The sequence below is a fragment of the Parasteatoda tepidariorum genome, chromosome 1, assembly GCF_043381705.1.
Source record: "Parasteatoda tepidariorum isolate YZ-2023 chromosome 1, CAS_Ptep_4.0, whole genome shotgun sequence".
Taxonomy (NCBI): Eukaryota; Metazoa; Arthropoda; class Arachnida; order Araneae; family Theridiidae; genus Parasteatoda; species Parasteatoda tepidariorum.
Genome location: NC_092204.1, coordinates 66,737,137 through 66,763,782, shown reverse-complemented (window position 1 = coordinate 66,763,782; position 26,646 = coordinate 66,737,137). Strand labels below are relative to the sequence as shown.

The 26,646-nt window shown below is 28.9% G+C and overlaps 1 protein-coding gene across 3 annotated transcripts in view; it reads right to left on the bottom strand.

Moving 5' to 3' along the window:
- Window positions 1–23,426, bottom strand: part of LOC107448732 (calcium/calmodulin-dependent protein kinase kinase 2) — a 149,183-nt gene extending 125,757 nt beyond the window's left edge. The window contains exon 1 of one of the 3 annotated variants that reach the window (XM_071181596.1): window positions 23,259–23,426. The gene's annotated coding sequence lies outside the window, so the exon portion shown is untranslated. Of the gene's footprint in view, window positions 1–6,419; window positions 6,643–23,258 lie in introns of those variants that run through there. The other 2 variants (XM_043044982.2, XM_043044998.2) reach the window with 2 other exon arrangements.
- Between the last annotated feature and the right edge of the window lie 3,220 nt (window positions 23,427–26,646).

The following is a 26,646-nucleotide window of genomic DNA, read 5'->3' as shown; positions in this document are numbered from 1 at the left end:
TATATATATATATTACCGTTAAAGTGTGAGATTATTTAGCAAATAAACGAATTAACTAAGCTGATCTGTTAGAAAAAAAGTTGTTTTATTTATCAAATTTTCTATGCAGACTACCTAGATAATTAGCTCATCACACCTTCTTGCATTTTCGTAAGTTTAAATTAACATAATGTTATTTTCTATTTTTCGTTATCTGAAAAAAAATCAAGTTTTGACAAGCAAATAATCAACACATTAGTTAATTGAATCAATCATAATGTTTTTCTTGTATTTCGTTATCTGAAAATAATTACCCAGGAAAATAGCAGAAAACTTTAAGGGATCACTCTAATCTGCAAATTAGTTAGGTAATGCGCATAGTAAGGGTTTTCGAGTTTTAGCTGTAACCTTTATGAATCTTCATACTGCAACAAAACAGTCGCTAGCTAATAGCTTCCATATTTAGATCGGTTTTCTTAAAATTGAGTTTAGACCAATTCGTTTTTGTTTTAAGCTAATTGTTCAAAATGCTTGGTATCAAAGAAACGAGTATTCGAAACATGTTGGTTAGTTAAAATGGCCATATTTTCATGTTTCTTTTATTATTATTTTGTTTTACTGAAATGAATCTAATGCGTTTTTTTCTTATTTTTTAATACGAAATTATTACGACACAAAACCTTTGTAATGCGCATTTGAGTGATCACCTTTGATGAGCTCAATTTTTCTCCAATTCCATCGTCAATCTTAGTTATTGCCACGAACTTTCACATGGTTTTTGAAAGTCCGTTATTTTTAATACGATAATATTACGGTGGGTGAATTTCGAATCGCGTAATTTTTTGACGCATGCTGATTCAGTCGTAACTTGAAGTAGCTCTTTTGTTTGTCATACCAATAAATTTCAATATTATTTTTTCAAATCCCGATGTTTTAGTATGCTATTATTCGACGCATACATCTCGAAACACGTTTTTCAATTCACGACGACATTCTCTCGAATTCGCATTGTTGTAAATACATGTGGTTTTTCGATTGCTATTCTTCAGCTATGCTACATTTTTCTGCTTAATTTTTAAAATTCCATTTTTTAAGAAGTTGTGTTGGTTAGAAAATATGGGGTCAGAAATTTGAAAAATTCGTGGCATAGGAAAAAAATATCACTATTTTTACGATGATTGTTGAAAACACAGGCAAGAGCAGGGAAAAAATATATTCGACCTCGATTCTCAGACTAATTTTTCTTTATTTAAATATTAAAACTGTAAAAAAAAATAACTAAATATATTTTTTTCTTCCAATGTCTACCTGGAGAATGAGATTTCGTCATACAGTCATCTAAAGAGCAGATTTGTTGGCCATTCTTTCAAGGTCATCATATTAGGTGGGACAACGTTGCTCCCACAGTAAGGACAGATAGTACAAAGAAAGAACATCCATTCCTTGCACGGGATTCGAACCCAGAACCTTTCTGATGCAAGGGCAGTTCCCTGACCCCTACACTGGTCGGTCGGCGTAGCTAAAAATATTGTCTGTTAAAGTTAATGGTCGCCAATAGCGAACAGATTTCATAAAACTTTCTTAGAGTAATGGCAATTTCTAAAATTAAGGTTGCCCGCAAGAAAAATTTTCTTAGTGTCTCGCGATATAGCACGTGATATCTCGCACGTGTTTTCGACCACAAACAAATAACGGTACTAGTTTTCTATATTCAAATCGCCGCGTGACTGGGGGAGATTAATCGAAAGATAAAATCCCAGAAGAATTTCTTGCACGTCGCGATTGGAATGTAGAAAGCTAGTAACCGCAAGTTTGGGGTCCAAAACACGTATGAGATATCGCATGATAGATCGCGTGGCACTAAGAAAAACTTTCTTGGCGGGCAGCGTAAGAAAATAAAACGTTTGCATTGTTGTCTAACATGCAGTGAAAGTTGGAAACTCAAAGCGCAAGAGAGATAGATAGCTAGGTACTTTATTTACGCAGCACTAGAGCTGCACAATGGGATATTGGCGACAGTCTGGGAAACATCCCTGAGGATGATCCGCAGACATGCCATCACAATTTTGCCATCACAATTCTCCTCTGCAGAGGAGATGGCTCCTTTGCTTTATTAGCCCGACGACCTGCGTGCGAAGTTGAGCACTTTACGGTAGAATAGTTTAATGTGGACCCTTGCGGACTCCGCCTAATGTGGACGCCCCTTGATCCCCACTCAGGCTGATCAAAATGGCCATCCATTTTGATCAGCCGTTTACTGACAGCAGGCCAATGATGCTCGACTTTTATGTTCTATTGGGAACCTCGTCTTTACGATCCGTCCACTGCGGGACCCATCGCAAGAGAGTAATGGAAGAATGCTCATATCCATCTCGGGGCCCCAGATGCACAGTGCCCGTCACATAAGAGAATGCCACAGGGGTGCCATGTAAATTTAAATTATTTACTACGTACTAAGAAGAATATATGTACTAAGAAGAATTCTGTTTGTTGGCGCTTGTGCAAACACTACCCACGTCCAAATATTCCTCTTCAGATTCTATTAAGATCTATTGGTGAACATAATTTGAATTTGAATAGTGACACGACCCACCCTATTTGTGTAGGGTTTACGTCAAGCAGAAATTGTACAATAAATTGAAATAAAAGTTACAGAAGCACCCAAAGGGGCAAACAGACTATTGGTGAACATAAATAATTTTTCACAGTAATAATGTTTTAAAATTAGGTTTAAAATTAAAAGTATATTGTTATAACAAAGTCGGTGAAGTTCGCAACCGTAATTTAATATTTTCGCTCACCAAACGGGTGGATATATTAAATACAATTCTTGCACTCTTGACATATTGTACTTGAAGCTGATTGTTAAGTTTTAAATCATTTAACGAATCTCATTATAGTATATTAATGAAATATCCACGAAAAAATAATAATTGTAAAGCAGTTGATGAGATTAAACACCAATTTAAATATCTTTGTCTTAAAATATAGCGTAGAACTAAGTTATAATTTTTTTTAAAGGACAATTGTTTTAGTTTTAAAATCTTAATTTAGAAAAAGATCAAAATCATAAGCGTAATAGCATGACTGGTAAATACCTTTAAATTAGGGATACCAAAATATTTATAGGAAAACAATAACTTTATGAGTTTTGTTAATTTTAGGCTGATGACAACCAAAACAATATGGAAGTCAATGTGGGAAACTGATCCTAACACGTGATTTTTCCAGCCAATAAAAATGCGCCGACAACAATGGAAAACTTTGTTAGACCATTATGTTTTTATGTTATATCGAGAAATAAGAAGAAGAATATTTTTTTTTTATTGCGTGGAAAACAATCTCTTCGAAAAGTCATCACACAAAAGAACAACAAAAAATTATATAGCATTAAAGTTTAAGGAAATTTCCAACCTTATTAAGAATCTTATTCATATCTTTAATATAATTTCATTAAAGTGCATTAAAAAACCAAACTCATTTTCCGATAAAAACGCACTTTGCCAATAGATTATCAGAATTATTTTTAAAAGCACACACACCTGAACTTATTGATAAGATAGCCTTCATTAGAAACTTTACTGGCGATGAAAAAAAAAAAGATTAAAATCAATATTATCTTATCAATAAATTACCGTAACAACGCTTAATTTATATACAGTCAACGCTATTGCATTTCCGCAAACGCTTATCAGGTAATCTAAATTTACATCATTTGGTCGAAATTTTTATCCAGTCATTTATAAATTACGTAATTATCCTCAATATTTCGAAGCCTATAATTTGCATACATGGTGAAATAAACGAAAATTAGAATGGTTTTTTCCATCATTAAATAACATGACTATCTAAAATTGAGGATAGTTTCACACTAACTATTAGTTTCAAACGAAGCGATTTAGTATATTCTATTAAATCACGGGGAGGATATATTTAATTAGAACTTGCATATGTTTGTAATTATCGTAAACGTTATATGTCATACATTTTTTGCATAAACAAACATCATGCATTTCATTTTTTTTTCACACAGAACTTAATATTCTATAAGGAATATCTATAAAATATTTAGGAAAAACTATGTTTATTTAGAGCTTTTGTGGTTTAATCATCTAGTTTCGTAGTTTAAATCAGGGCAAGAAATTAATCAAGGTGATTCGTTTGTCCAAAACCACTATTAACTAAGTGTGCCCCGCGAATCATCAATCGATGAAAAGAGTGTGGTATACAGTTTCGGTTTTTTATTTGTCAGTTTTATGTTTAGGCCAGCATTTTGGTCACAGAATAGCAAATTTCATCATGTGACATCATTACACATTCATCTTTACACTTATTTTGTAGTGTTATTTTCAACTTAAACTCACTTAGCTTTTTCTTAATCCATATATATAATAGCGACACGAACCAGTGAAAATGCTTACAAACTAGAAATATCTTAAAGTTACCGGTACTGCTCACACGTGACTAAATTTTAGTAATTTCTAAGGTTGATTTAAATTATCAGCTTTGCTACTTATTTAACCAGTTATCTTAATACAATTAAATTCCGAGAAGAAATCAAAGGTTATTTTAGATGCTTTTTTTTAAAAATTATTTTTATGTCTGAAAGCACATACCACCGACTAAAGTACTATTTCACTTTAACAATTTAGGTAATTTTAAACTATAAATTTAAATGCTTTAGGTTGTAACTCTTGGATATTTTTTATTATTTTTTCTCATACATATTCAAAAGAGTTTTAATAAACATATGAAAACTTTATTGCGAGATAATGATAAGCCACAAGAAGGAAAAATCTCGGAAACTAATAAATTGGTGCCAAACTTGTGAATAAAAGTTGTTAACTATTCGTTTCAGCTAGTTTCAATTGTTGTCGTCGTAAATTAAGGCAGAGGGGTGCGATTGTCCTTATCTTCCAGCTGCGCCATCTTTGGCCAAGAATTCGACTTCTGCCACACCCATACATCACAACCATTTATAGGGTGGACCCATTGTTACATCTATTCACTCGTACATAGATCGTAATTTTGGACTGAATCAGAGAACGATCAATCTCCAATTCAGTATCCCCAGTGGTATTGATTTGTTATCGGAACATGGGGGACTTGGTGACCAGACAAATTTAACGTGCACCAGTCACCAATTACTACACGGGATTCGAACTGCCATTCTCACAAGCATGAGCCCAGCACCCTGCTAACCAGACTATCCCGGTCAGCTAATTTCAATTTTAAAATTCATATCCGAACCATAATGAAGTTGAAGATTTTTTTTATCAACAGACTTATTTTGCCAAGAACTGCCCACTAAAGAAACAAATCAACTACTCTTCTATTTTGTCTTGGTGCATAAAAAGCCCGAAACGTGACTTATAACTGCTGCGCAATATACTTTACTCTTTTAAGTAAGTTAAGGAAATAATCGTATTTTCAGTAAGCGATTGTTAATAGTTTTTAGAAATAGTTTTTTTGCAATCAGTTCTCATCCAGAGATTTTTAATGCGTAATTTAGTAAAGCACATCATTTAGGTCCAAAGTTAGAATCGTGTAGGATCATTTAGAAACAATTTAGGATAACCACGTTTCAGAAAAGTTTAAGAACTGGTTATAAAAAGATCAAGGAAACAAAATGTTTTAACTAATTACGGTCGAAGAAAATAATTGTAAATTAAATATCCATTTAACACTTAAACAACGAGATTACTAAATTTACCGTGAAAGTAAAGAATATAAAATTTACAATAACTTTATAAAACATCTGCTACTATATTTTTTAATTTTTTCAGCACTCTGAAATACTACCAAATAGCTTTTAACTACATATTATCAAAAAGCAGCTCTTCAAGCTATTTGCAAGAAAATATAGGATAAATATGCCATATAATATTTTAATCACGAATATTCTTACTATATTCATAGATCTTTTTACAAATTTTGTTATTGCGAGTGGGATATTTAAAAACGAGTGATCATTTCCAAAAATCTTAGGATCCTACAAATTAGTAATATCCCTATTACTAATCAGATTATTAAGGTACCAATTTCAGACAACTTAGTGGCAGAACATAATTTTATTTTTATGTTTTCAAATGTCCCTATAACTGCGCTAATAAGAATTTTATATCATCAGAAAATCGTTAAATTAATTTTTTTTTGTTACAAAAATAATTTGTTCTCAAATAGAATATTTTTATTTGAGTCGATGATTAAAATTAGTGAAAATATTTTTTAGCAATAATACCATGATCAATGATAGTTTTTGCTGTTTAGTAAAAACTTTAAACCAATAAGTAAGCGAAACTATCTGTAAGTAACTTGAAATATCGAATTAAATAAAAACTCAATGCAATACTGCTAAACATAAAATAAGTGGTAAACATCAAATAAATAACATAAAATGTAAATAAGTCAATGATAACAAAAACTGACAAAAGACTCACCATTAAACTCAGTTGTCATTACATTTATCAGATAAGAATCATATCAAATAAAAAAAAATTGGAATTAAAAAATCGAACGTGGAAACCGGTGATGACGAAAACTGTGTTTTGATCGGTTTCCTTTTTCCATCCAAACGTCAACTGTCAAGTCGCTCGCTCTCATGCGTCACGTGACGACTGACTTCACAAACGCGAGCACAGCTTCTGATAAGAAAGTTGAATCGGGTCAATCTCTTTTCCTCTCTCTCAGCGCCATCAAGGAATTGTGTGGAAATTGGCGACCTATCGCTCCAAATAAGGTCGCCAATTGCAAAGGAGTAGTAAAGTTTAATAAGTTTGGAAAATGAAATCCATACATGCCACAAATAAAATATAAAACTTTGGTTTTATTTTTAAATACTTTTTAGTATAGTCATTTAAATGTCTCTAAGGAAAAGAAAGAAAAAAAAGATGAAAAAAGGCACAAATTGTGTTGCAGAAAAAAACGAAACAAACTTTTTTTTTATCATAATTTAAAAATTATCTTATTATCATTCTTAGATACACCGAATAAACTAAGGATCATATTCCTTATCTAGAAGATTTATACTAGATAAATAGAACTTAAAAATTTGACTGCAATTTATAAGCAATTTCACTTCTAAATTCCACTTAGAATTTCCACTTCTTTATGACAGGATTAACAATAAAAATAAATAAATAACAGAAAAAAGAAAATCACATGGACTAACTTTTCATTTAATGTACAGATATTCACGAACTAAGATTCAATCTTAATTGTTCAAATGATATGAATTTAAATACGCTAATTAGCTATTGCTGTGAAATAATACTCAAGAACGCCCCTTTTTTTCTCAATGGATTAGGATTTCAGATTCTAGATAGGCAAAAAAAAAATTCTTTAAATTTTAATGCCACAAAAGAATTATTTTAGAAAGCATACGAAAACATTTGAACAATACTTTTCTATTCGGAATTGATTTTCGTATACATCTTAGGAAAACAATTGCCAACTTGATTTTTCAAAAATTAATGTGCCGATTTTATGTAAATTTTGCACATTTATTCGTGAGAATATTGGCTGTAAATTGAACAAAAGATTGAAAAAACTTGAGATTTTGTATTTTTTCCAGAGTTGAATGAAAAAAAAAACAGTAAAATAATGAAAAGTGGAGCAAATAAAATACATAATAACATTTTGAACAATTTTATGTTTTTTAAAAACTTTTTTGATAATTTAGGCGTCCTTTATGAAAAAAAATGAAAAACATTTTGTTGAAGAAAGAAATGAAAAAAAAAAATTCGAGTCTTTATTTAAAAGTTATCTTCTTTAACTGAGTAAATTATATCTGATGTTTTTTATCAACAAGATTAAGACTAAATAATCAGGACACTAGAAAATGGAACATGAAAACAAATGTCAAAAATTTAGAAAGAAGCGTTTATAGATTTGACTGTTCAGTTTAATAAAAAATGTCTGATCTAGATTCCACTTTTTTATGATAGGATGAACATAAAGAAATAAATGGGAGAAGAAGAAATCACTCAGAATAACCTTTGAACTAGTGAACATATTTTCACCAACTAAAATTCGATATTAAGGGTAAATCTTAAATATACTAATTATATAGTATTGATAATTAAATATGCTAATTAGTTAGTGTAAACACCCAAGAACGTTTTCCTTTGAATAATCATATTTTTTTTCAAAAGATACGTATTTCTGATCCTTAGCAGGGGTTTTTTAAACAATCACGAGTTTTGAAGGCCAAAAAAGTAAATTTTTTTAAAGTCTAATGTCATAAAAGAACTATTTAAAAAAAATTTTAATCATCTAAAAACATTTAAACAATATTCGATAAAAAAATTTCCTATCAAAGTTCTGCCGTGTAGAACTAGTTTTCAAAGACATCATGAAAAAAAATATCTTTGCGGACGGGATTTTTCAAAAAGGAATGCACCGTTTGTATTGAAATTTTCCACACTTATTTGAGATAATATTGACTGTATATTAAACGAAAAAATTTAAATTTGTATTTTTGCCTGAGTTGCATAAAAAAAGAACGGTGTTAGGTAAAATTATTTGTACCAAGCATAGTAAAATAAGTTACGCTAAAAAGAAATCGTTCTTGTTATCAGCCAATTATACTCTTATAAAATTTTAATATGAAAAAATGCGCAAAATTTTGATTAGATCAGTATATTAGTTTTCAGAGATCGTGTCCACCTTCAAAAAATAGAGTTCTGAGAAAACTAATTTTCTTGTGACTGGTCAAGCCTGAAGTCAAGAATTTTTTATTCATTTCGTTATTAAAATTTCCTTCCAGTTGAATTAAAACTCTAGTAAAAATAGTCTTGATATGATGCACTGTTACAGAATTTTTTATAACTATATAAGCTGATCAAAACACGTGTAACTCCTAAAAAATCAGACTGAAAAATATTGTTTTAAATATTTTGAATTATTGTATAATTCGTATTAAATGTATACTTTAATACGGCATACTTTATAATTCAGAATTTTTAGAAAGATCGAATATTCAAACACCAACAGTCATGAAAAATAAGCGATAACTTCAATGGAGCCAAATCATCAAAACAATTTAGAATAACAGATTACGAGAACATCTAAATTGCGCCAATTCATGCTTTCTTTTTATTTAGCTTACGTTCGTAAATGTAGTTTACGACACGAGAACTATTCGACCGATTTCTATCATATTTTGCATTCATTATACATCGTTTTTTAATCAATCTTGCAACAATGCCCTTTATGTGTATAACAATGTTTATTAGAAGTAGCCTGACAAATAAAGACGCCAAAAAATATTCTTTAAAATTTTAGAAAACCAAATATTAAAAACATTTTACTTGATTTTAAAAAAGCAGACTCGACTAAATGATTATCTTTTAAATTCGTAATGCTACTTGAAAAATGTTAAAAAACAAACAAAAATTCCGGCCTAACTACAAAATTATTTTCGAAAATACATTCATAAGACATTGATTCAAGTAGCAAACATTCATTAATCAAGCTAAAAATAGAATCAGAAATTCAATGGGATCTAAGGAAATGCTCGGAGATTATCATATTTTGTTAAAGTATAAAAAATTTTATCAAGTCAAAAGAAATTAGCATATAATTTCTTCAGCCATAAATAAAAAATTATTTATCTTTTCCCTTTTATTAATAACTACACATTTTTTTAAATTTATCCTTCTCGTAAGTATTTTTCATCAGAATTAATGATACAATACTTAATGAAACCATTGGAAATTTAAGAAATCAAAAAATGATATTATATTTTCATTTAATGTTTTTTTATAACATGTCGTGAAGTACTTTATTTATAAATTCCATTTATTTATCCTTCTTTTTAACCTTTGATCAAATGATATTTGGCATAATTCGATTGTACACGTGGCAAAGATAACCTAAGCATTATTATGACTAGGGCAGTCTGTTTACACCATTTTTAGTGGTCTTACAAATTACGCTTTTTGTCGCGAATTTTAGTGACTTTTTGAAATCTAAAATAATATTTAAATTAAATATGCTTAGCTAGAATCTAACCTTTTTTTTTCTAAATAACTATCAAATAAAAATCATGTTACATTTATTGCGATTCTTTGAAAATTGCACTTTCTTCATGTAACTTGATTTAGATGAAAAATACTTAAGAGCTTTTGGAAAGAAATGGAAGAATGAGTTTAATATATCATATTGCTTTAATATGGGTATGCTACTCAAAATGAGTATGTAAGTATACTAACCCCCTATTTCTTCAATAAGAGTATATTTTATGATAGGAAGGGGGTGAAATAATAATCAACAGTTCCTTCAGGCAAACAACTCGTGACAAATAGAAAAAAAATTAAAAATATATATTTATTTTGCTCTGTTCTTCTGAGTAGAAGGGAAACACGCTGCATGAATCATTATCAAAATTTCGATACTACTAAAACTGGCCCTATTGAGTAGGCCATTCCTACTTCGAGATATCCCGTTTTGCCCGACAAGCATCCAAGCAAAACAACTTGATTTAAATAACACACAGCACTAAATATAGCTCTACTCTTTCATGTAATTTATTGAATTAAACATAGCTTTCAGAAAGTGAAAATTCTCACATTAGTATTTACATTGACAAAAGAAATAAATCTTGGGGTGCATTTGTTTGACACTCTGCTAGATTCTCTGTAGAAATGACACACCATGCAGAACGTATATTAGAATCGTCGTTGAACAACTGACCCAATGTTTTAGGTTTACGACCACTAATTTTGAACCCAATCCAGAAGACAAGAGAAATCCTGGATGCAGTATTGGGAGAAATTTGCCTTCGTGGGGGATCCTCTGATGGAATAAACCGGCATTTGCGTTACATGGAGATGAAATCCTCCCGTATTCGTATCGACATACCATCGCTAGTATTCGAATCCGGGTCACCTCATTGGAAGATGAACACTATTCCCTCTGCCATCACGTCTCATACAGAATATATAGCAATGATAAACAGGTAGAATCTTTATAAGTGGGATAACCAAAAAACTCCATTTAACCATTCCATTTCATTTGCCCACCTTTGCCCAATGTAAAAATAATTTTCTAAAAAAATCTAACCTTCTTTTTAAATTTCAGATCCGGATTTAGATTAACACTTTCAGAAGCGATATGACTAAGTGTTTCCATGGATTTTAGTGAATTTAATAATTATTAAATCTGTAACCCATTAAAATCCTAACCATTAAATCAGGAAATTTCTATTTTACTTAAAAAAACTAAATCTGATTCATATTCTTAGTGTTTTATATTTCAGTATATTTTAGATAATCCTTTTGAAGGTGTTATATTCAGTAGAACTGTTATAAAAAATTAAAGAGGAAAAATTATTTAGTATTATGATTTCATTCAAACATTATATGTTGTAACAAAATATCTTAGTAAATTATAAAAAAATTACAGTATTTCCTACTAATACATTGATGCTTGAGGAAAGAAATTAAAAATACTCACAGAAGAATCATATAATTTATTACTTAACAACTAAATGACACTTCGTTACCTAAAATTACAAAATATATTTTGTAACTCTCACTGTAAAAGGAAATACTTTTCGTTGGGAATAAGGAGACCTTATAATTCTGAAGTAAACTTTGACTCATTTGCTACAAGACGGCTTATTACTTTACGAATGCAAACAAACCAAATTTAATTAAGGAAATATTCCAAATACCCTGGTGAAATTTCGCAACTATAAAATTTTAACTGACAATCGATATAAAATGTAAAAGGATGGGGAGTCAATAACCTCGTTAGAAAAATATCTGATTGCAACAGTAGAATTAAGTATTAATTACATTACTTCACATATGTTGCCATTAGATTTGTTTAAAAAAATTTAAACTACTAAAAGCTCTTTTAATTAATTAATTTGATGAAATTTTATTAAATATTTAGTGGAAAATTATTTCCTTTTTTTCTTCTACTAAATTTAATTTCTCAGTTAAAAGTAAGTAATTTTGCGCGAACACTTACAAGTTAGCTTTTGATCTAAGATATTTTCTTAAAATATCATAGTAAATTTTAAAAAATTCAGACTCTTTACTAATCACAACCGTCATTTTGTAATGTGTTTGACCAACTGGAAAAGTCTGCAGTACGTTTCACTCAGCCTAATAATTTTTACGCCGACTGCAATAAGCCCACTTACTTTTAGGCTGATTAGAGAACGTGTAAACCACTTCTAAATTAGCCTAATTAGTTGTAAGCCATTTGCAATGATCCCGCGATATTAAAAGCTTACTGCGATGAGCAAATCGAAGTAATAGTTCAATAAAAAGACTTCAAAAGAAAGGAATATGTTAACATTATGCATAGCTCGAGCTTTCTATTCAAATCATCGGGCGTGGTCAAATTTTATTTCAATGAGCCTAAATAAATTCAGTGAATTTTATACTCCTTTTCTAATCACCCTAAGGACATACTGCATGATTGAAATAAGGATGAAAAGAACGGGTAGATTTGAAATTCCAAATTAGCAAGGTTCATGGTGAAGACTTTTCTAATTAGCATGGTGCATTGCAAAATGCCGTCGACAAACAGTCCGGTTTTTTCAATTAAACTATGGGGAATCCCCTTGCCATCAGGCTAACCATGGATGGCTTTCCTCTCCGAGAGCAGGTTTGTTTTAAATGCGCTTTAGTTTCATTAAAAAGTTCTCTACGCGAAGGAAGATTTCCTCTAATACCTGATCCAGTAGTTAGCTTGTCTTCTGGATTGGGCTCAAAATTTCAAGGGCTACATTGCTAGCCGTAACTATGAGAACATTGCTAGTCGTAACGTCGAACGGAGACTATGAGAGCCGTGATGACTTAGGAGGTAGAGCGATCTCCTCCTAATGAGATGACCCAAGTTTAAATGTTAGCGGTGGCTGGTTGATACTAATTCTGATCCCGGTTCGTACCGTTCATTGTGCTGACGAAAAATATTCTCAGTGATAGACGGATCATGAGTTAGAATCCTCTTTCCGTCTGGTTAATCGAGGAAGGTTTTCTTCTCCATGTAACTATATTTACACGCATATAGGGTGAACTAACCAGTGAAGGAACACTTAAGCTTCGCTTGCCTTTTAAAAAATCATATTAATTTCAAAATTCGTAATTTTAGTTAAATGACAGTGTCAACATATTTGTTACTAATTGCAAATTATGTAAAAAAATTGTAGAGAACTTACATAATATTGTTTTAAAGTTTTGGAGGTTCAAATAACAAGTAGTAAGAAGACCAAGTGAAGGAACAGCTCTTACCAGTGAATGAACACCCAGTAAAGGAACACTTAATTTTGGTTATTTTTTAATGCTCTTTATGAATTTATAAGCCATACAAATATTTAAAAACAAGCCTATTCTTGAAATTATAACATATAAATACTTGGAAAATGTTAACTTTTTTTTGTAATCATGAATTGAAAATTAAAGTGTCAACATATTAACACATACTGCTCATTCACTGGGAAATCTATGCCCAGTAAAGGAACATGTCTGTTCCCTCACTGGTTAGAAGTTGTTTTTCTTATTTTCAACATACTCTTGATGCGGAACATCACTAAAGGTACAAGAAAATTAAAATTTTTCTTTTATTTTCATTAACTTCGAAAAAAACAACCCAGTAAAGGAACACTTGTACCTTCACTGGTTTTTCATCGTTTGGGGATCCAGTGAATAAACACCCCCTCATCTCAGTACTTTATTATGTTATGATGCTTAAAAAAATAAAACGTAACTTCAATAACTATATTTTGAATTCTCTTTTTCACAGTGAGAAAAATAAAACTATTACATGCAATTAATTCCACTTCAAACATATAAATGCAAACACTCACCTTATAATTTTTTCAAGGAAACAAGGTGTTGCAGAGATAATAACACATTCAAAACATTTTACAGAGAAATCTATTTGACCAGGTAATCCAAAACATTGCTAGGTGACTTCCTTTTGTTTGGCAGTAAGCTATTGTTACCAATCAATCTAAGAAAAACTTTCAAATTTTTATTTTTAATCAATATACTCGTATATATGAAATGTTCCTTCACTGGATAGTGTTCCTTCACTGGTTGGTTTACCCTACCTTAACATAAAACAATTTAAATACACGTAAAAATATTACTAAATAGATATAAAATTAGATACTTTTAATACAAAGAGATTTCACTTGACTACTACACTGTCATTAATTTCGTCATATATACGAAAGTACACATACATTTGCCTGCATGTTTTTGACTGTATTATTTTTAATTATTAAATTTAATATTATTTTGAATACTTCATACAGATCACAGAGATACTGAGACAAAAAGAAAAAAATTTTTACGTAATAACTCTAAATTATATAATATTTTAAACTACTTACATCTTCTAGCACGTGGATTTGGCGTCATTTTTCGAAAATCACTTCTGTTTGTGTGGAATTCTACCCAAATAACTTACATGTTCTGCGATTGAAATTCCTCAAAAAAGCTTAGGAGTCGACAAATGTTTCAGTGAGCGCAGAACTATAATTTTTCTTACAGTGTGTTTTCCAAAACTAAGAAGCGGAAGTCCACATATGCATTTGAAGAGAATAAAGTAATTTTTGTAGTAAGTTTCTGCGAATTTGTGGAAAAAATAAGTCTTATTTGGTGGACTTAATCATACATTTGAACTAAAGAAAAAAGGGATAGGAATAACGCTTACAACTTTTCAAGTTACAATTCGAGTTTTGTTCAACTTGCTAATTAATACGAAGAAGTAATTTTTATTAAAAAAAAACCGTTATTATATTTTCAATGTGAAAGGAAAAATGATTTTTCTTAAAAATCAAAACTCATAAGCTCATTTACATTTATTTGTTAAATAAAATAATCAAATAAAACTTTTTATTTATTTTTTATACTATAGATATCAAGAATATTAAACTTGTTCGGTTGGTGATTTTGTGCCATTTTGTGAGTTATGTGCCTGTGAATGAAAAGTATAAAAACGAAACTAACAAGGATTGTGTTTCTTTTGAACTCACAATATCTGTGAAAAATAAATTAAAAAACCAAACCTGATGATAAAACACCACAAACTAATTATGCGTGATACTTTCATATTCAGAATTGTTGCAAACTGTACTTTAGGAGGACACTGGTAGATATAGATGAGCATGAAAACACATCAGCTTTTGCGAAGATCAAAGGAAGGTATCATATTGGACTAAGGTGAATCCTCTAATGTTGTATGGTAAATGAAAAAAAGTAAAAAAAGACCCCACTACAACTTAAAATTCTAAAAACTTTTTCAATCTTGATTTTACTATTTAAGTATAAATAATAACAATGCAATTAGTAATATTATTAAAACTAATAATACTAATATAAATAATATTATAATAGTTATCAAATTCAATAATAGAATTTTTTTATTTTGTATTTGTATGTCTTGAGCAGATGAACAAAAATGGTGAGCATTGCAAGCGCCACATTTTATTCACTAATTCCATATTGCCCATCAAAAGTGGTAAGTAACCTCGTTATACGATATTTTCTCAATCAGGTGTTAAACTCTCACAAATACATACAAATACAAGCACTTTTTAACAATATGCTAGCATTTCTTTAAAAAAAATACGAAAACATTTACCTTGAAAGAAAAGTAAATGAATCATTTTTGAAATCGTTATACAGTAAATCAAATACATTTGAAAAAAGGCACATTCATTTTTATATAATTATTTTTTTAATTACTTCAAATTTATTTTTAAAACACTTTCGCATGTTTTTATCTAATATATTTAAATATAACTTATTCGTCTCTGTAGCTATTTCAGTATTAGTTTAAAATATTTAGAATGAATTAAAAATAAGTATTTGCGTTTTTTTTTTCAATTCATAATTCCACCTAAAAAATAAGCTCCATTTCATATCAAAATTCGCAAGCATCATATCCTTTAATTTACCACGTTATTTTTAACATACTGAAAGTTCCCTGAAAACAAAAAGGAATTTATGGTTTAGTAAGTGAATTCTAAATAACTAATATTTTCATTTCATTATTTATTTACTGCTATATTCACAACATTTAAAAAAAAAATTCAGAATTTAAAATTAAAAATTAAAACTTAACACCGACACCATTTATACATCATTTCTCAAGGCTAAAGGCATTATCACATTCTTTGAATAAAATATTTCCTAGTTTTAATATAAAGGCTTAATTCGTCTTTCATCTTCATCAAAAGGGCAAAAGAAGGAACATTCATAATCCAATCTATGTCGGAAAAGACATATTAAACGAAATTCATAACGATCGCATATCTATTATCACTAATGTTGACGTTGCCATTATTATGAAACTTATTAACTCTAGTCTCGCGTGTTGCCAGTAATATATTGTAATAAGAAAAACTGAAGGAAAATGATACTATTAAACTTTTTTTTTCGTTGTCAATATTCTCTCTAGAATGAAGGTAATAAAGTAAGATTGAAAATTTACTTTCTTTTTCTTTTACATTCTTCTGTTGACATTTGACGAGTTTCAGTGAACGCGGTAGACGTTTTATGTCATTTATAAATCATACAGTTTGACATTAATCGTAGTCGTGACGGCTTTAACTTAAACACCGTTATTGAATGCTGTTTCAATCCTTTTTATTATTGATAACTTTATTTTACGTTTTGAATTACTCTTCTGCGATATTTGTTTAGGAACTGTGTAATTTAAGTAACCAGGATATTTTAATACTTTTATACTTTTTAATACTTTAACAATAATAATTACGATTGAAATTAAAGAAAATTTGTTACAAAATTTTTTTTGGACATTTGTTTTAAAATACTTAGAACGAGAATCTTTAACTTCACATAGATCAATATCAAATATCTTATACAAAACATTAAGCATTGATTGATTCAAAAAATAAATAATTAACTAACTTTAACTCAAATCGACACAATTGCTTTTCATTATCTCATTAGCTGGCCATTTCAACTATTTTCTATCTGCATATCTAAAGGTTATCTTCCTCATGAGCAGATAATTTTTCAAAACGTTTAAACAAACAACAAATGAGAAAAAAATAGTAATTAAGTAAAATAAATTTATAACTAATAATAAAACGAAAGAAAACGTCAATAAAATTACTCTCATAAATTAAATTACATTCTAACTTTGAATTTTTACAGTTTTGGAAATTTTTTTCAGTATGTACCTACAAGAATGGAAATATATTATGAATTGTGTTGGAATGATGAGACTATTTCATCTAAGTATTTCATAACGAATAAAGTAGATATATAATGAAACTACTTCTTGTACTGATCCCATTATTAGTTTTTTTATAAAAAAAAATTATTCTGTTAATTCAATAATTGCAACAGATGTAAAAGCAATAAAAAAACTTAATTACAGAGTTCAAACCAAACTCTCAATCTCTAAAACTTGCTATTTGAAACGTAAACAATTCAAGTTTGCATAACAACATTCCTATGATTACATTGTTAGATTTTAACAAAATTTTGTTGGGAGAGTTTGAAATTTATTTAAAACTTTACTTTTCCTCATCTCATATCTAATTTTTTGACGCCCAAGGCAAGTACGAAACAGCATACAATTAAATTTAAAAGACACGTGAAACTAAAACGATTTGTGGCAGTTTGTGTCTTCGATTTTCCTCTTTCATAGCATAAATACTAACGTTTCCAAAAAGACTTTGTTCAAATCAAAAGTATAATTATTTTACACGTCTTCAATATTGTGTAGAATTATTATCTCTGTAATTATTTATAATTGTAATGTTTTATACTTTTATTATTTTTAAATTTCGTAATTAAAACATTTCGAACTATGATTAGTTATAATGATGAATTTAAATGTTGCTGTTGTTGTAGTTCATTTACGTCGCACTAGAGCTGCGCAAAGGGCTATTGGCGACGGTCTGGGAAACATCCCTGAGAATGATCCGAAGACATGCCATCATAATTTTGATCCTCTGTAGAAGGGATGGCACCCCCGCTTCGGTAGCCCAATGACCTTCTCGTCGAGCACTTTACGGTAGAACAGTTTAACGAGGACCAATACCCCGCACCCTCGTTCCCTATGCAGACTGATCCAAGTAGTCACCCACCCTCACACTGACAGCAGCCGGTGATGCTTGACTTCGGTGAACTGCTGGGAACCGTGTCTTAACAATCAGTCCACTGCGGGATGAATTTAAATGAATGATCATATTTTTTACAGATTAAACCATATTTAACTTACAATTCGAACAAACCCCCCTCTCCCCCATCGGGACAAATTAACAAAACTATTTCGAAATTTAAACAGAGTGAGGCGAGTTACTCATTTAAGATCATCAGAGTAAATAACAGGTTTTAACTGAATTACAAGACGCAGAAAAAAACTAAAGAAATAAAGAAATCAGCGAAATTTTCTGAAGCAGCTTTTTCTTAGTTAATAGTGTCGAGTCCAGCCACTTTCAACTTAGTCAGCAGTTTTTGCTGTTCGCCACGTCGTATGAAGGAAATCTTGAATTCCTACTTTCAAGTAGGCAGTGAATATGGCTTCAGACGAGTTTATGGGCTTTTGAGCAGGTTTATAATATTGTATTCTATATTTATTATTTTCATTCTGACTTTCATCAGCTCCTTTAATACGCACGTTAGTTAAAAGTTGAATACTTTGCATGCAGGTTGTTGGTTGTTGCATAAATTTAGCGCTTAACATGTATTTTTTTTATTATTACCAAAAAGGAAAACAAAAAAAATATTCCCTTTGGTGGTCACAAATCAGTGTTTAACCAATATAAAAGCAAACAACGGAATATGACCAATTTCAGAAGAAGACACAATAAGCATCAAAATAGAATTAATTGGATGTTGAAACTTAAAGGCTTTTCTAATCTTCTTTTCTAAACTCCAGGTTCTTTCCGTAATCACTCCTGTCTTGTTAATTAATACTCTCGCAGATTTTTACCTTGATTTTGAAAGTATTTTAGTTTTTTCTTCTGCTAAATATTCTTTGCAATCCCCAACGTGTATAATCTGTTTTAATTTTTGATAAGTATTCTAAAAAAATACATATTAAGGATTGAATTTACGCAACACTATCAACTATAGTTATAAATTTAATTAAAACACAAAATTAATTCATTAATTTGCATATGTACAGATTCACAAGTGGCCGTCTGAAATTGCTTGCAATTTTTTTCGCTGTGCTTTAAAAAAATCAATACATAGTTTTTTTTTTTGAAGGATAAGAATTAGATTACTATTTTAAAGCACTTTAAGTAAAACATAGAAGAAGTTAAAAACTCGCAATTGCTTTTTTTACATGAATATAGAACGAAGCTACATTAACGAAAAAAAATAAATCTCTTTTGTATGAGAAAAGTAGGTAATCAGTTAAGTAAATATTTTGAAGAAAACAAAAATATCTTTCGTAAAAATTGGAAGTAAATGTATTTAAACAAAACTATTAAGAGGAACAGCAGGAGCTAACTCAATTATGAGAGAATTTTCCCTTTTCCGTATGGTGCACAACATGTTCCCTTAAACGAAAATATAAAATTAAAAAATTAAACACATGATTCGTCTGCTTTTAGATATTAATTCTTTAACAATTAAAATAAATGTTTGTATTTTTTGACGGGCATTTACGGATTGTTTTGTAGATTTCATTTTAATGTTTGCTAATTTTCTTTGTTTTGAGCTGGAAGTGTTGCTTATAAATATGTAAGTTAATAAATCATTACGTCCATCAGATATGACAAAAGTTTTACTAAGATCTAAATTGAAATTTTTGAAACAGTGAAAGTTATTTGATAACCGCATTTATTTTCTCTTTTTATTAAAAATTAATGGTATAATTGTTTTTACTAAATTAATAAAGAATCGATTTATGAGTTTCATACCTTGTGACTTTGTATGACAAACGAATCATTGTGATACAGTTGAACCCCGATTATCCGCGGACAACAAAGATCGCGAATTATCAGAAAAATGTCAAAGAGGGGAATCTGAAGCTGAGGAAATACGAAAAATAATTTTAAAATGTATTCATACATGCGTATATATTTCAAACATACAACAGATGTCTACGTCTAAAGCATTGAAACAAAGAAACCATTAATGCACACATATATCATAAAAGTGTTTATACATAAAATTTTATGCATAAAAATGTTCAATTACACTTTTTTTACAAATAAAAAACCTTATTCATCTCGTACAATATAATTTTCGATCTCTTCTCTTAACTCACTGATAATCGGGACTCTATTATAATAAATAAATTTCTCTTACTACAAGAGTTATTCTGCTTTGTAATGATGATGCTTAATATCAATCATTTTTTAAATAATATAAGATAAGCATTCAAATAATTCTGAACATTATTTTGAAAACCCTTCGAAAGCTCAAATTCATACTTCGTAAAATGCACGTAGTTTTCTAAAATAAAAATGTAAGGAGCCGCATCTAAAGTGAAGCGTAGGTTTAAGTATCAAAATATTAAACTGAAAATTAAAAGAGTTAATAAATGTTAATTATGTAGTTAGTCTTTTCATATAACCATAACATGAACTATTTAATTTTATTCATTTCCACAGCGTTAACAAAAATTTTAATAGTTCATTTTTATTGCCATTCCCAGTCACAAAAAATAACAATTTAGCTTATCTTCAAAACATTAATTTGCATTTCAATTTATTTTACAGACGGAAAGCATGAAAATATTTAAATTCGTTAAATTCTTCATGAACTAATGTAAAGAAACGTAGAAAGTCTGCTAAATCTATTCATTTGAAGAAAAAAACATGAATATATCTCTTGTATATTTTAAAAGAATTTTATCACTCTTTTAATATTTAATGATAAAAAAAATAAATTATCTGAATAAATTGTTCTTCAAAGCTATGTAATAAACAAAAAGAAATACAAACTATCATGACTAAATAGCAAAAAGGAACTGTTCTCAAATACCTTCTCGCAATTTCAAAGTATAATTTAATTATTAATGCCAAAGAGAATGATCGCGATTTTTAAAAATGAGATCAAGCATTTCAAAATCTCAAAAAAAATCACATTTTGATACAAAAAAAGATAATTTTGAATATATTTCTTCTGAAAATTACTATTTTTCTTTATTTACATTTTTTGCCTTAATTAAACGTTTCTTCTTTACATAATTAGGCCTAGAGTTTTTATAATTTCAGTGTCCATACAATAAAACAAACTTTCTAAAGCCTATATTATCTTATCGGTAGATAATTTGATGTTTTGCTCTTCAGAAAAGTGCGTTGGCACAACGAATTTCGCTTATCTAATTGCAATTTACATCACCTGCCGATGAGCAAACAGATCGCATACCTCTCCGGTGGATTCAGGTGCAAATTAATATGAAATTCCAATAACTCGGATATTATTGAACAGGTGATTTATATTTTAAATTAAATGTGAAGTCGTAATCGTTGTGTACAAACTAAAACTGATTATGGGTTATAATAAATTTTATAACAATAATATAAAATCAGTGTGTTTTAGATTTATAAAGAAACAGGCAATTCAATTTTATAGTTAAGGAAGTACGAATATAAAAAGCGTTTAGTCACATGTCTGAAATCTGTAACGCTTTTAGTTTACATGTATTCACTGAGTTTGATTTGAAAGAAAAAATTTTTAGCCTTAAGTTTTTTTTTATGTTTTAAATTATACGATTAAATTTCTTTTAATATTAAAAATTGAGTTTTTTTTAAAACTTTTTAAGTGATCGGATTAGGTTATGATGATGATCAATGCCTGTACAAAAGAAATTACCTTTATCTATACAAAATTGCCTATTACCTATACAAAAACAAATTACTCAATTTTTACTGTTAGTGAATAAAAATTTTTGGTTTCGCAACTTTTTAATTGTTCACAGGCGAATATTTGTCTACAATTATTTAAATTTCTTTCGAAGATAATTTTAAGAGTGTTAACAACGTTCTAAAACACTAACAAAACCCCTATAGAAGTTTTGATGTATAGTTTCCACCATTTTTAAGTGTTGAGGTATATAAATTAAACTAATTTTTAAATACAGAAAAGTAGTTATCAGGTAAAGAATTGTATAAAATTGATAAATTAACACTTGATAGAAAGAACTAGTAAGATTATATTGATAAGATTGTGTTTGTTTTTGAAATGAAATGTTTTGGTAATGAAGCCATACATTTATTCTAATGCGCATGAAAATATCTGTCATCAACAGATAAACAAAAAAAATTTATTAAAAAATTATGAAAAATTTGACTACTCAAAATAAAATATTTTAATTTATCTCAATAACAAAAATAGAAGCAACTATAGACCAGAACTTTTAGCAGATTTATTTTTTAATTACATGGCAGTAGTTAAAATTTTATTTTAAATACTACCTTAATTGCTTGAATTGTCACTGTTTCCAGTGCTTTAATTTTCTCAACACTTTTTGCAGCAAAATAACTTGGGCATTCAATAGGCCAATACTCATTAATCTTGGTTCAGTAAAGGTAAAAAGAGTCGATATTTTCCAATATTGGCCACTTATAAAAATAGGAGATTAACCTAATATTTTATATCCGCTGTTCAGTTAATATTGATCCGACATAGAATTGTCCCTTTTACCCGAAATTTTACAGCCACTTTTCAATTGCCCAATATTAAAGGCCATTCTAGTACCAATATTAAAAACATCTAGGCATCCCAATATTGGTCCATCAATGAATGTTGAAATAGGATCTATATTTATCCAATTTTGAGCCTAATTGGGGCGAAGGTAGAATTTTTGCTGGGGATAATTCGGATTGGATAAAATTGCTTTTAAAATATAAATTGTAAGTTAAAAATATGACACGTACATAATATTTTTTTCTTTTACGTGCGTACGATAAAATAAGCTTTGGTAAACATTCAAAAGGGATTTTCTTCAATAAAAAAGTATTTATGCTTGTAAAAAGAACTTTTTTTTAATTTTGCTTCTTTACAAAAAAATTACTAAAACGTATTTTACTAGTAGGGTTGCCATTTGACTTAGGGAGTTAATTACATTTTAATTTATTTCATTTTTCATAATGCTTTTTTAAGTACCTGTTATGGTAACTTTATAGGTTGAAAATTAATTTATTTTGCAATGCTATGCTTTTAAATAGGTCAGCTATAATTCTTTTTTTGTCTTGATAACATTCCTTGTACTAATGAAGCTGGAATTTCGCTAAAATTTCAGGTTATCTTATTCTGTAATTCTTTCAGTTGGTTCTTCAATTTCTTTGACGATTTACATAAAAGTATTCTTACCTCAACAAATAAAATGCCCTCTTTTTTTTCCTCTTCTTTTTCTTTCTTCCTAACTAACATGAACTTTCTGTTCATTTTCTGAATTCTCAGATTCCTCATCTATTACCTTCTTTTCTTCAGAACAAAATTCCTTCTCATCCTGTTAACTGTATATAGGACAGGAAAATTCCTTTCTGCTGAATGAGCATGTCTTTGTCTTCACCGAAAAATAAAAATAAAATGAGGACAGATTAAAACCTTTAGGTGTGTTTAAGCACAACACATAAATTTCCCCATGTTTTATGTATGGTTTCATACTAAATATTTCAGATGGTTAACTTTTAAGCATTGTACTTAGTTAATCAATAAGTTATATCTAGTGGTATGAAAAACGGGGGAAAATGCAAAATATCTTAAATTATAAGCATTAACTTGCAAACATTGTACTTTGTTAATCGGTGAGTAATTGTATCGGTAATTAATCGATAAGTTATATCCAGTGCACAGTGGGCCAGCTTTCAAGGCTTCGTGGCCAAAATTAGTATTTCGATAAAATTTGTTTCAAAATTTGGGGGGTTTTATTTAGGGGTTTTTATGTGCAGATAAATTGAATTCATAGTTGAAATTTTGAAATACACTAAAAATACCAAAAAACAAAAACAAAATGTCGTCTGAAATATGGTGAGCAAAAATAAAAAAAAATATTATAATATGCTTAAATAATTAAATATAGCAATGAAAATACAATAATTTTCGTAATTTTATATTAAAAATGAAAAACAAATTATGTTTCCGAAGTAATTACAAAATAATGCGAATTAATTACAAAATAATGCGAAAACATGAAAAAAAGCATAATTTTTGTTGTTCGGCATATTTAGTCCATCTTTGCAATACGGCAAAATGGGGCAGGGTTTTTCGAAAGAAGAAACATCAATAACAAAAAAAAGTTTAGCTAATTACCTCGTGGAACCTTTTGGAACTAAGTTTCGAAAGTCATTCAAACATTGTAAAATGTCAAATGATAAGATATTAACTATACGTTTGTCAAGAGTATTAACTAATCCAACAAATTGAATAAATTTTACTATAATTTCAGACTAATTAGTCTAATAAAAATGCAACAGTAAAGTGAAATTCCTGTATATATTTCTGAAATATAAATTCAAAAGTTACATTAAAAAAAATTTCACATATTTTGCACTACATTGTACTCTCGTCGGTCCAAAAAGTAAATTTTAACGTTTGGAATGATTATGAATATTTAATTCGAGCGATATTAAAACTGCCAAAACATATTTTAGTTGAAAATGTAATTTTGACTTTTGGTCAAAGATCATGGTCTTCTGACCCACAGTGCAGTGGTATGAAAGAAATGGAAAAATGGAAAACCTTATAAATTATAAGCAATATAGTTTGTACAGGATGAAATGTTAACATCTTTTAGTTTTCAAGGAAACTCTTCCGGATTTACAGGGAATATTTTCCAAAATATCCGCTGTTAAGAGAAAATTTCATCAAATTTCCGTAAAATTAAACATTTATAAGACGTTTACTTGTTAACCTTGCTTTTCTTAAGCAATATTATTTTCCTTTAACTCTTTATGCTTTAAAAATGGTCGTGCTTTTCTAAAAAAAAATTATTATTTTTATTTCATTAACTTTATTTTTTATGCATTATTGAATTTTCCTTTTATTGTTAAACAGTTTAATTCTATTTTTTTCTTAGACCTATCATGTTATTCTAAACAATAATTTTTGTATAGTGGCAGATAAAGCATTTTAGACTTTAAAATATGTAACGAAAAATATAGTTTTAGTTTTTCATCTAATCTCACTCTTGACAATCAATGTTCTTAATGTTGTTTTTTTGTCCGCATGACTGTTACTTAATCTATGTTTCTAATGAATTTGTTTTAAGTATTTATTAGAAATTTGTGCTCCCTCTTTCTTTTTTCCAAAAATGTTTTAATTAAAACATGTTTTCTAAAATTATAGTTTCTGTTCCATTTATAAATTATTACCTATTTTTTGTTATTATTTATTTTGTTACCTATTACAGTTAATTTTTATCATTGTACTTATGAAAAATTAATTTATTTCATATTTAGGTAAGCATAATTTGCAGACTAATAACATATGTTCCAATTACTATGAAATTTCCATAGTTTAAGAAAATATTTCTCCTATCGATATCAAAAGATACGCTATTAATATTTTTATGAATTTATAAATTAGAGTTAAAAAAAAGAATCAACCATGTAAATAATATAAACATTTACATTGAATATCAGGTAGATAAATGCCCATGTCATCAGGTTCAAATGAAGTTTTATGAAATATATAAATTTTCAAGAGTTTTTGCTTTATTTCACTTCTACTAGAAGAAAAATAATTGATAGAAACACTAAAAATGTTGGAGAGTATGCAAAAAGATTTCCAATAATTTACAATGTTGCTTTTATAAATTGAAACAACATAATTTGATTGTAATAGGAAATTTATTCCATTTTAAAATATTATTTACAATGTACCATGGAACGGGTGACAAACTGTTTCTTTTAATTTAATTAGAATTACTTAGCTTAGTTTGACCCTTAATAAACTGTTTAAAACTTTTGCGCTTTAATTTTCACAAGGTTAAACTGAAAATCGCTTTCTTTATGTATACAAAATATTTGCAGATCATGTATGAAGATTAAAGGTAAAAGGCGGCATATCTTAAAAAAAGCTGATTCGGAGGAAAAATTATTTTACTCGAGAAAAGGAACATTTTCCACAGAGAGGCAAATTTTTACTGAGTAATAACTCTCGGGGAGAACAGATTTATTATGTTATTGATTTAGCAAATGTAGCAATCCTCAAAATGCATTAGATGACGATCCAATCTCGTGGAGTAGAAAATGAACACAAGCCCTTCTTCCATCTTGATCTTCTTGTACAAATTATTATATATATATATATATGATCTAAATTGAAATTTTTGAAACAGTGAAAGTTATTTGATAACCGCATTTATTTTCTCTTTTTATTAAAAATTAATGGTATAATTGTTTTTACTAAATTAATAAAGAATCGATTTATGAGTTTCATACCTTGTGACTTTGTATGACAAACGAATCATTGTGATACAGTTGAACCCCGATTATCCGCGGACAACAAAGATCGCGAATTATCAGAAAAATGTCAAAGAGGGGAATCTGAAGCTGAGGAAATACGAAAAATAATTTTAAAATGTATTCATACATGCGTATATATTTCAAACATACAACAGATGTCTACGTCTAAAGCATTGAAACAAAGAAACCATTAATGCACACATATATCATAAAAGTGTTTATACATAAAATTTTATGCATAAAAATGTTCAATTACACTTTTTTTACAAATAAAAAACCTTATTCATCTC